The following is a 12,907-nucleotide window of genomic DNA, read 5'->3' as shown; positions in this document are numbered from 1 at the left end:
AGAAATAATTTGCCTGATGTTATGAAATAAATGTCAAACAGTATCAATTTATTTCTAATAAAGCTAGTAGCTGTGTCAATGGTCACTAAAGTTGAATTTCTTTTTGCCTTTCCTCCTCTGTAACCTGGCAACTTCTAAACACTCCTCCTCCCACAACCAAGCCACAGTTCTGCCCCTACAATCAGTTTGCACGGGAGGATCCATGGAGCATTAGATCTTTGTTTTCCCTCTGGAGACAGCAGCAGTTCAGAGTTCACTGACACCACAGAACAAAGAGGAAGTTCATCTTTTCTTTTCAAACCATAAAAGCATCTGAGCCCCTCAGTGCCTGGTGAGGAAAGGGGCTTCCTGAGGTGTGCAGCACACACTGGGTTGCTCTTTTCTCAAAGTACAAACATCTGTCTAAATTCTCTTGATAAGCTTTTAACAACAAAGAAATTATCACCTGAAACAACCTAACTTTTCTCAAGGGAGTGTTTGCTTTCAGGGATAATAGTTGTCAGCACAAGCATTCTAGCGAGTTATGATTGCTGAGCATAAGGGGCAATGGCTGGCCCTTGGTGATTTCCCCGAAACCGTGTCTTGCACCCAGCTCTGCCCACCACTCCCTTCTCATGCTGAGTAATGCTTTACAGCAGTGCCAGGCAGCTCCTGGCTGCCTTGGGGTGGAGGACAAGGACATGCTTTAGATCAGACCAGCAGAGTCCACTTTGGCTTCTTACAAAAGCAAAGGTAACTTTACTGCAGCTGTATATTATTTTTTTTTCTTATAAAAGTACAGTTTCTTCTTTTATACAAGTGATTCAATCCAGTGAGACAAATGCAGTATTTAGCAAATGGTGTTAAGGTAGAAAATCCAGTGTATATTCTTAGTAAAGAAGTGTTGAAATTCATTTATGATTCATATGAAGCTATTATGCAAATATTTAACATTGTTTGAAATTATGTCATTACTCTTTTCTGCATTGTTTAAAGATTCTTTACTGCACTGTGGCCCCACCTGCCACTCGGCTTTTGGAAAAAGATCCCAGTAGAAAGCAGTGTATTGAGGCCGCACATTAATATATCAAAATTACATTTAGTTATTCAAAATATATAATGGATTATTTATATTCTGTGAAAAAATAAGCACATCGCAGACAGAGTTCCTAACCCCCGGACAGCTCTTGGGACCAGAGCAGTTGCATTAGGACCAGTTACCAGCTTTGAAGTGCTTGCAGGACCAGGGCCCTTGGGGGGAAAAATGAACAGATTGAGAAGTACATTAGTGACAGGGTTTGGTACTTTAAGTAAACACTTGCCAGCCTCAGAGCAGAGCCATTGTTCTTCCTGTGTACGTTAACTCTGTTTTTGATTCTCCATGCTTCCTGTCACACTCGTTAAACAAATGCAAGCAGTTTAGTCCCTTATAACCACCAGGAATAATCCCCGCCTTTCTATTGCTTTACCTCCTCTCTCTCAGCTGCTTTCTCCTTATCTTTCTCTTTTTAACTCTTCCCCCTATATTCACTCTCCTGTTTGTTGCCTGCCTGGTTTTTCTTTCCCAGTGCAGCCAGGTTGTTTAACTTTCCAGGTGCCAGCTGCAGCTGTAGAAATGAATACGCCTGCCGAGCCACGAGCTGTGGGATTGGTAGAGCTGTAAAAAAGCCAGACCAGAACCTTGCCCTGAACACAAGCGTTTTTTTACTGTCTGAGAGCATGAAATACCGCCTTTTATGTGTATGAAACAAGGAGTGGCAGAGCAACTCTTTTGTTGTTTTCCCTCCGTGTAGCAACCGAGGCTGCTCTGAAGTTGCTTGTAGACTTTTTTTCAGAGTAGTGTGACTCTTTCTGGGAAAACTTACTTGACGGCATTTAGGTAAATATAAGTGATTGCTCAGATTCTGCCGTGCAGCTGGTTGAACAGACTAGACTAGACTAGACCAGAACAATTCAGCTGGGACAGACAATGATCATCTAGTCCAACTGCCCAACCACTCCAGGGCTGACCGAAAGTTAAAGCATATTATTAAGGGCTTTTTCCAAATGCCTTGTAAACAGTGACAGATTTGGGACATTGACCACCTCTCCAGGAAGCCTGTTCCAGTATTTGACCTCCCTGTTGGTAAAGAAGTGCTTCCTAAGGTCCAGTCTGAACCTCCCCTGGCACAGCTTTGGGCCATTCCCATGTGTCCTGTCATGGGATCCCAGGGAGAAGAGCTCAGTACCTTCCTCCCCACTCCCTCAGGAAGCTGCAGAGAGCAAGAAGGTCGCCCCTCAGACCTTCTTTTCTCCAGGCGAGACAAACGCAAAGTCTTTAGCTGCTCCTCACAGGACATTCCTTCAAGCCCTTTCACCAGCTTTGTTGCCTTCCTCTGGATGCATTTGAGTACTCTAAAGTCCTTCTTAAATTGTGCGGCCCAGAACTGCACACAGCACTCAAGGTGAGGCTGCACCAACACTGAGTACAGGGAGACAATCACCTCTTTCAACCAGCTGGTCATGCTGTGTTTGATGCACCCCAGGATGGGGTTTGCCCTCTTGGCTGCCAGAGCACACACTGCTGACTTGTATTGAGCTGATGTCAACCAGCACCCCCAGATCCCTTTCTGCAGGGCTGCTCTCCAGCCACCGCTTTCCCAGTTTATATTTGTGTCCAACATAAGTAGAAATATTAGCCTTTTTCTGGTCCATGAATCTTCATCAGTGCTGGACAGCTGAACTGTATGCAACAGGAAGATTATTTTGAAAAGTTGCATCTTAGACTATGGAAACAATATCTGCTGTTCTTACTGTAATGTGTTAAGTCCAGTATCAGCTGCATTGGTTGCAGTAGAGTGTGAGTTTTCAAGGACTATAGATACAGCTATGTGGCATTCTCTGTCTCAGGAGAAATAGAGTACTATTCTGTGATTTTTTTCTGTCACAATTGAGTACATGAGGTTATCTACTTAAAAGTATTGTGTCTGCCTCTACATAAGTCAGCAGGCAACCTTAGAAGGGATTGACTTAGCAAAAACCCAGGTCTCCATTTTAAAACTGAAGAACAATACAGGCACAAAACCAGACATCAACTGATCTTAAGTTTAGGCTGGAAATTAGAACAGTGAACCCTCAGATTGGTAGAGTTTGGGTTGACTTCCAGTTGGAAATGCAGGGACAAGAACTCAACTGTTTTTTGGGGTAGATTTCAGCTCATAAAAGAGATTCTGTAACATTGTAGCCGGTTATCAATGGACTAGATGTGATAGCAGAGAAAGTTCCTTCAAATTTTCATAGAATCACAGAATTATTCGGGTTGGAAGGAACTTTTAAAGGTCATCTAGTCCAACCCCCCTGCAATGAGCAGGGATATCTTCAACTAGGTCAGGTCGCTCAGAGCCCCATCCAGGCTGGCCTTGAATGTCTCCAGGGATGGGGCATCTACTGCTCCTGGGCAACCTGTTCCAGTGTTTAACCACCCTCACTGTAAAAAGTCTCTTCCTTGTATCCAGTCTAAATCTCCCCTCTTTTAGTTTAAAACCATTACTCCTTGCACTATCACTACAGGCCCTACCAAAAGGGCCTTTACTTAAAAGACTACTTGGAAGTTACATTGGTGTGCGACATATACCTCACCCTTGGTTTTTTCACCACAGTGTACCTTGTTGAAAAACATGTTCTTTACAAGTGTTGGCAAGCTTACTGCAGAGTGCATGTCTGTCATAAAAATAACCGTAGGAGCTGGCTGATGCATTAGGATATGTTTTTGCTACATTTACCTCATATTCTTAGTTGAGAATCACCACAATACCATCCGTGTGCAAAATCCTCTCATTAAATTATGCTAATGATGGTACAGCAGAGAGCATACCTTGATCTCTGGCTTTGCTTTTAAGGATCCTGGAAATATATCTGCACTGCAGTGAGATTACAGACTAACCCATTTGGACTTGATACTCTTCTAAGGCCTATCCTGAATTTCCTACATGAGGCCACAAGTCAACTCGCAGCACTCCTGGAAGAAGTCCTAAAATAACTCAATTCATGCCATCTGCAAAGACCCAGCTAAGGCCACCTGAAAAGCCTTGGAGCAAAAATAACTGCTCTCACCTTATGCATAGACATTACCTCACAGATATCTGTGGTGGTATTTATCATAAAGAAGTAAAATATTTATGAGAGAGAAATCTATTTAAGTGATACAAAATGCCCAAGGTTGGAAAAATGTATGGAATTGAAATTTGTTTGATCATTATTGGTAATATTTCCTAAAGGAATGTTGTTGCAGAACTTCATGAATTGTCTTCTATAGTAATCATTCTTGTGAAGTTAGCCGAGTTGTTCTTTTCGCTGGGTTACTTTGAATAGCTAAACTAACAAAATAAATGTTTGATTTTGGGGTACAGTGCCATTAGTTGTGTTTAAACTAAAATTTTACTAGTATTGTCTGAAAGTTTTGTGCAGGATAAATGAGAATGCATGTTGGTCCAAGAAAATATTGTAAGCAGTTAATAATAATAATAAATATATAATAATATAGGAATAGAAATAATTCCAAGTTAACTGGAAAGGCAAATAAACCCATCAGGACACAGTCTATATACATATTATTAAGTTTTCTAAGTGTTTGATTTACAAAGTGAGAAGGGCACTCATGAGGGGTCACATAATTCATGCTAATAAAGATAAACCAGTCGATCTGAAGATAAAAGGAAATCTTGGTTCCCATGTCCTCACAGAGTCCAAGAAACTTTAGCAAGTCAGGATGAATCACCAGCCCAGTGATTTGAACTAGATGGTCTTTGAAGGGGCTTTCCAACCCAAACCATTCTATGATTGCATGATATTTAAAAGGTATATTAAAAAGGGCTTATGTGCTCTCTGTCTTTACAGAGGATGAGAAGCTGTAGAAAGCAAGGCTTAAGGAAGTTACTGGTTGAAATTTCCAGTAGTAATTAAAGGACTTCTATCGGCTCGGAGGCTGTTGAATCCTCATTACTGGAATATCTTCAGGTTAGGATAGCCATTTGCCAGGAAAGATAGCAATAGAGTTGATCCTGTGTCAAGTCACTTCTGTTCGCATTTTCATTAACAGAAGGCAATTTGACTGAATAAAACATAGACAAGTTACATGGGACTGTGAGGTCCAATAATTTAAACCACTAGGCTTTTCTATTCAGCATCTCCTAGTGATCTGAGAGGCGCTGCTGATGTAGTCAAGTGCTGTACATTTGTGACAGGAGATGTAGAATCTGACTCTGTGACTTCGTGTGCTCTTGATTTTTCTTATAATGACTTGAATGTATGGTACTGGTGTCTAAAGCACTTCCCAGAATTACACTTTTGGTTTGCTTGTTCCCTCTCTTTTTCCTTCTCATCCCCTCAAAATCCCCTCCTCCCAACCCCAAGGAAAAGGTCTGGGTGCTCCTTCACCTTCTCATTCTCTTTTCACCTACAAATCAAAAGAAGAAAATATATTGCCAAGAATTTTCCATGTTGCCTAATTTTACATGAACTTTGCAGTTCAGCCCTTGTTCTCTTGAATATTGTGGGCTTTACTGTGAATCCTAGATTCACTCTTCTGTATGTTTGTACTGTAGGGGCTTCACATGGCTGATCCTCTTTAAAAGTATAGAATCACAGAATAGCTTGGGTTGGAAGGGACCTTCAAAGGTCATCTAGTCCAACCCCCCTGTGATGAGCAGGGACATCCTCAACTAGATCCGGTTGCTCAGAGCCCCATCCAGCGTGGCCTTGAATGTCTCCAGGGATGGCACATCTACTGCTCCTAGGCAACCTGTGCCAGTGTTTCACCACCCTCATTGTAAAAAAATTCTTCCTTGTATCTAGTCTAAATCTCCCCTCTTTTAGTTTAAAACCATTACCCCTTGTCCTATTGCAACAAGGGGTACTACTGAAAAGTCTGTTCCCATCTTTCTTATATTCCCCTTTAAGTACTGAAAGGCTGCAATAAAGTCTCCCTGGAGCCTTCTCTTCTCCAAGCTAAACAACTCCAACTCTCTCAGCCTGTCTTCATAGGAGAGGTGTTCCAGCCTTCTCATCATCTTGGTGGCTCTCCTGTGGGCCCTCTCCAACAGGTCCTGTACCGAGGGCTCCAGAACTGCTTGCAGAACTCCAGGTGGGGTCTCACCAGAGCAGAGCAGAGGGGCAGAATCACCTCCCTCGACCTGCTGGCCACTGTACTTTTGGTGCAGACCAGGGTATGGTTGGCTTTCTGGGCTGCAAGTGGAAATTGCTGGCTCATGTCCAGCTTTTAATCCAGCAGTATCACCAAGTCCTTCTCAGCAGGGCTGCTCTCAATCCCTTCATCCCCAATTCTGTATTGATATTGGGGGTTGCCCTGACCCAGGTGCAGAACCTTGCACTTGGCCTTGTTGAACCTCATGCGATTCACATGGGCCCACTTCTCGAGCTTGTCCAGATCCCTCTGGATGGCATCCCATCCCTCAGGCATGTCAGCTGCACCACTCAGCTTGGTGTCATCTGCGAACTTGCTGAGGGTGCACTCAATCCCAGTCTATGTCATTGATGAAGATATCAAACAGTACTGGTCCTAATATGGACCCCTGAGGGACACCACTTGTCGCCAATCTCCATCTGGATTGACCACTACTCTCTGGATGTGACCATCTAACCAATTCCTCATTCATCAAATCCATACCTCTCCAATTTAGGCAGAAGGATGTTGTGGGGGACCATGTTAAAGGCCTTATGGATGTCTGAATAGATGACATCTGTAGCTCTTCCCTTGTCTACTGATGTAGTCACTCTGTCATAGAAGGTCACTAGATTGGTCAGGCAAGACTTGCCCTTGGTGGAGCCATGCTGTTTGTCTCAAATCACCTCCCTGTCCTCTGTGTGCATTAGCATAGCTTCCATGATATTCCCAGGCACAGAGGTGAGGCTGGCAGGTCAGTAGTTCCTGGGCTCCTCCTTTCTACCCTCTTTAAAAATGGGTGCGATGTTCCCCTTCTTCCAGTCACCCAGGGCTTCATCTGACTGCCATGACTACTCAAATACCATGGAGAGTGGCTTGGCAACCATGTCAGCCAGTTCCCTCAGGACTCTGGGATCTCATCAGGTCCCGTTGATTTATGTATGTTCAGGTTCCTTGGGTTGTCACAAACCTGATCTTCTCTTACAGTGGGAGGGACTTCGCAGCCTCAATCTCTGTTTCATCCACTCATTTGAGAGGTGTGGGAAGAGAGCTTGCCTGTGAAGACTGATGCAAAAAAGTTGTTGAGTAACCTCAGTCTTCTACTTGCCCATTGTTACCAGTTTGCCAGTCATGTTCATCATGGGAGGGTTACGCTTTCTTTGACCTTCCTTTTCTAGCTGACGTACCTGTAGAAGTCCTTTGCATCCCTTGCCAAGTTTGGTTCCAGCCACGCCTTGGTCTTCCTTACTGATGAAATACTTATTGATGACAAAAGAGGACAGAAGTAATGCTGTGAAGAAAACACATGCCTGTCATCAGATATTAGTGCCAAGGTCTGTCACAGATGAAAATACTTTAATCTTAGCTAATTTTAATCAAGGAAATTATTTTAAGTTTAAATGAGGAAGTAATGTAAGCTATAGTTTCAGGAGCTTAAAATATCAAGTGAGTCAATCTAGTCACAGCTCATTTCAATGGAGAGCTCAATTGAATGTAAAGTTAAAACATCAGCAACAGTTTGCTTTTGCAGGGAAAGAGATCTGCTCTCTATGTGGTTAACACTTTTGATACCACAGTGTCACAGAGGCACCCCAAAATAAGTTTAGGCGGACAACAAGGTCCAAACCAAACTTTATTCTGGCCAGAAAAGTACCGCAAATAAACCGATTAGAAACGGGGTTTATACAATTAGTTAGCACTCCAATAACATAAGATACAGGTTTGGATATTAGGTTAGGAGATTATTTGGGGTGCAGAGAAATAACAATAATGAGGATCCACAGCGTGCATACACGCACTCGCAAGAAAACAAACCAGAGCCCTCTCTGCCCCATTTTGCCCATAAGAGATAAACACTTGCTTGTTCCAGCAAGGACTTACGCTTGCCTGCTAGGCAAGGATTTGTGCTTGCCTGTCTCAGGCAAGGAATTTACACTCGCCTGCCTCAGCAAGGACATTTACTTTTGCCTGTCTCGGCAAGGACTTATTAAAGCATATATTCAGTAATTTATCACTCACCCACACGTGGAGGTGAGGCGCTCCCCATCCCGGGAAGTTGCCTTAGGCGGCTTCTCCGTCTAAGGGGAGTGACTCCGGCAGCATGGCAGACCCGCAGCTCCGAGGAGACCACACAAAGGGGGTCTCCGGCGGGAACCCCATTTATAGTCTGTTCAGATCTGGCTGTGGGCATTTGGTAATACATTTAAATATGTCACCAGCAATGTGCTTGTAGCACACATACAGAGGACACTTCAGAGTCTCTTTTGACTGTAAAATCCACTCTAGATCAATTGTTTGTATACAAATGGCAAAATATCAGCTATTGGGCATGCAAAAATTATTAATAATAGCAGGAAAGGAATGCTTTTCTTGTGTTGTTTCTGGGTACATAAGTCTGACTTTTATTTCCTTGATTTCCTTAGTTAATATATTACTGAATCAAAATTACCATGGCGGGCTGTAGGTGCAGCATCAACAGACTTAGAAAGGGCCTAGAGAAATTTGTGTGTAACAGGTCTAGAAATACTAACTAAATAGACTTGTCTGGGTGAGTACTAGGAGATGGACTACATTCCAGAAGCTTCTCGGCTTCTCTGCGCCCATCCTCTGGGCTGTGGGCAGTCTGGGCCCCTCCTCTGCTAACGACCCTGATAACCGACTCAGGGGTCCCACAAAGAGAGCCATCGAAGGCCCCAGTTCTGAGAGGGGGGATGGGCAGCTGCCAGTGCAACTGCCACACCAGTTCTCAGGGCGTGGAGGGGAAAAGTGCAACTGCCACATACAGTGTGAGGGAAATCAGGGCACATTGTATTCAGATATTTCATTATAGATGCTAAATTTGTCCGGCAAGCCCTTTATTCATCATGTGTATGATAAAGGCACTGGAAATTGTGAGATGAAACTTTTGCTGATGATTTTGTCTGTGACATGTATGGTGTGTGGTGTGGCAAAGCTTGTGATATATTACGCTGAAATACACACATATGAAGTACTGTAAAGTGCTGCAAGTCTGTCACACGTTGGACCTGTCATTTTTATTCCTCAGTGGGCTTACAAAACTATTAGAAATACAGCCATTCTACACAGGCTTTTCTTAGATAAATGAAATATTAAGGATAATGCCCAAGCAGTTTTCATACGCTTACCATAATAGTATTTTATTTTTTAAGTATAAAATTATATTGATAAAAACAATTACAGAATTACTCTGTGAATCACAAATGATTAAAGAACAGAATAAGAGCTGGCTCTGGTGAGATTTCTGTGGGCCATGGACTTGTACGTTTCTATGCGGGGTGGGTATTCACTGTATTCTGTTGAATCAAAACACATTCTGATTTTGATGGCAAAAGGCAGAAAAATCCCAAATGGCTCAAGGGCTATATTCGTTTTTTTTCCTAATGATTACACAGCTATGAATGTGAGAAAATGCAAACCATATTGGGTAACATCAGTGTTAAGACTGGCAACTTTCCCTTAAGACTTGAGGTTTTTGCTATATCATTCCTCTATAAAAAGTGTAAATCTCAGGCAATCTCCTAAAACTGACACTAGGCAACTTTTCAAAGATGATAAAAAAAGCTATTTGCAATCAGTGGCAATGCTCCTGCTGAATTTTCAGATTAGACTCTGAGCTTAGGTGTGATAAAGTTGAAAGCATCCCCTGCATGACATTGGAGCGTAACTGATAAGACAAGAAAAATGGGTGCATTTCTTTTCATTCTGTCTCTGACAATGGCAGTGGCAGATGCCGTTTAGAAAGCATGTGCAATCCAGACTCTTGTTAGTAGTCCATCTCCTAGTACTCACCCAGACAAGTCTATTTAGTTAGTATTTCTAGACCTGTTACACACAAATTTCTCTAGGCCCTTTCTAAGTCTGTTGATGCTGCACCTACAGCCTGCCATGGTAATTTTGATTCAGTAATATATTAACTAAGGAAATCAAGGAAATAAAAGTCAGACTTATGTACCCAGAAACAACACAAGAAAAGCATTACTTTCCTGCTATTATTAATAATTTTTGCATGCCCAATAGCTGATATTTTGCCATTTGTATACAAACAATTGATCTAGAGTGGATTTTATAGTCAAAAGAGATTCTGAAGTGTCCTCTGTATGCATGCTACAAGCACATTGCTGGTGACATATTTAAATGTATTACCAAAACACCTTAACACCTGAGTATCTTAAAAATACTGATGAATTTATCATACTCCTAAGAGGAGGAGATTAAGTTGCCATTCCTCTTTCAAAGACAATTTAATGAAAATTCAGAAAATTAAACAACTTACCGAGGTCCTATAAGAAATCATGGAGTCACAGAATACCAGGTTGGAAGGGACTTCGAGAATCATCTTTTCCAACCTTTCTTGGCAAAAGCACAGTCTAGACAAGATGGCCCAGCACCCTGTCTACCCAAATCTTAAAAGTGTCCAATCTTGAGTAATCCACCACTTCCCTGGGGAGATTATTCCATGACTGATTGTTCTCATTGTGAAAAATTTTCCTCATGTCCAGTCGGAATCTCCCCAGGAGTAACTTGTACCCATTTCCCCTTGTCTTTTCCATGTGACTCCTTGTAAAAAGGGAGTCTCCATCTTGTTTGTAGTCACCCTTTAAATACTGGAACATGGTGATAAGGTCTCCCCGAAGCCTTCTTTTCTCAAGGCTGGACAAACCCAGTTCTCTCAGCCTTTCCCCCTATGGCAGCTTCCCAGTCTTTTGATCATCTCTGTGGCCCTTCTCTGGACCCTCTCCAGTCTGTCCACATCTTTTTTGTATAGTGGGGATCAAAACTGAACACAGTACTCCAGGTGTGACCTGACAAGCACCAAGTGGGATAATGACTTCATTGTCTCTGCTGGTGATGCCCTCATTGATGCAGCCCAGCATACCACTGGTTTTCTTTGCTACGGCAGGGCACTGGTCACTCATGCTGAGCTTGTCGTCCACCAGGACCCCCAGGTCCCTTTTCATAGAGCTGCTCCCCAGACATGTAGATCCCAGCCTGTGCTGCGCTCCTGGATTATGTTTTCCCAGGTGCGAGACCTTACACTTGTCCTTGTTGAACTTTGTCAGTTCTTGTTAGCCCACTCTTCAAGCCTATCCATTTCTTCCTGCTGTCCCTTCTGAAGCGTCCACTTCCCCAGTCAGTTTGGTATCATCGACAAACTTCGTCAGGGTACACTTGATCCCATTGCCCAAATCAGTTATGAAGATACTAAACAGCGTTGGGCCCAATATTGATCCCTGAGGGACCCCACTCATGACAAGCTGCCAGTTTGAAAAGGAGCCACTTACCACCATCCTATGGGTATCGCCTGTCAGACGGAGGAGGCTGTGGGAAACCATATTGAAAGCCTTGGAGAAATCCAGATAAACAATGGCCACAACTCACCCCGCATCAACCAAGCAGGTTACTTTGTTGTAGCAGGTTTGTTGGGCCCCTGGTGAGTCCATGCTGGCTCTTCCCAATCATATGCATCATCTGACTTGTGATAGGTCCCAGGAGAATTTGTTCCATAACTTTCCCAGGGACTGAAGTAAGACTGATGGACCTATAATTTCCTGGATCCTCCTTTAAGCCCTTCTTATAGATGGGGTGACATTAGATTTCTTCCAGTCTTCTGGGACATTCCCCGATCTCCACGGCTTCTCAAAGATTATGGAGAGTGGCCTTACAGAAATGTCAGCCAGCTCTCTTAACACTCTTGGGTGGGTATTGTCAGGGCCTATCGATTTGTAGGTGTCGAGCTCTTGTAGTACTACACATACCAAATCTTCCTTCACTGATGATCACTCTGTGTTTGTGTAAATGCAGATTTTTGTTCCCAAAGCCTGGGGCCCAACAGTGCTGGTAAAGACAGAGGTGAAGAAAGTGTTGAGAACCTCTGCCTTTTCAGCGTTGGTGACTAATTCAACCCTGCTGTTTAATAGTTAGACAGTGTTTTCCTTCTGTTCCTTCTTGTTGTTCACATGCCTGAAGAACCCTTTCTTGTACTTTTTGACATCTCTGGGCAATTTCAATTTGAGCTGAGCTTTTGCTTTTGTAACTGCATCTTTGCCCGCACCGGCAATGCTGTTGTACTTCTCAATGGGTATTCATCTGCTTTTCCATCTCTGATGTGCTTCTCTTTTGGTTTTAAGCAGACTTAGAAGCTCACAGTTAATCCAAGGGAGTCTCCTACTCTGTCTACTTCCCTTAGCTTCAAAGGGGATGAACTGTTTGTGCTTCCAGGAGAGCGTTCTTGAAACCTCCCAGCACTTGCTAGTTCCTTTATTCTCCATGTAAGCTTCCCACAGAATCACTCCCAGATGAGCTCTGAGTGAGCTGAAGTTTGCTTTTCTAAAACATAAAACCTTGGTTTTAGTATGAAGTCCTCTTTGTCTCCTGAGTCTCAGTCTGATGTTACAAGATAATTTACCTCCCTTACAATCTGAGCCTGCATTGACCGGCACATGGACAGACTCTCAATCAGATCTTTTGTACTGAATCACTGTAAGTTCAAAGCCTGCAGGTACCAAATTACTATTTATTTTACCTAGATTTTGACAGCATTGAATCAAATCTTTAATGAATGAGTCGGAAAAAGTCTGTAAGTAATACATATTTTTTGTTTTATTTTTAAAAGCTTTCCTAAAAAATAGGAAAAATAAATGGGCTAAACAGGTAGCTAACTAAATTTGCAGGTAGACCCAAAAGTGTATGATGAATATCAAATTTCTGAGTATTTGGTAGATGTCAGTTAAATGCTTTTGTTTCCTA

Source organism: Caloenas nicobarica, chromosome 2, assembly GCF_036013445.1.
Source record: "Caloenas nicobarica isolate bCalNic1 chromosome 2, bCalNic1.hap1, whole genome shotgun sequence".
Taxonomy (NCBI): Eukaryota; Metazoa; Chordata; class Aves; order Columbiformes; family Columbidae; genus Caloenas; species Caloenas nicobarica.
This window is presented reverse-complemented; position numbering follows the sequence as displayed.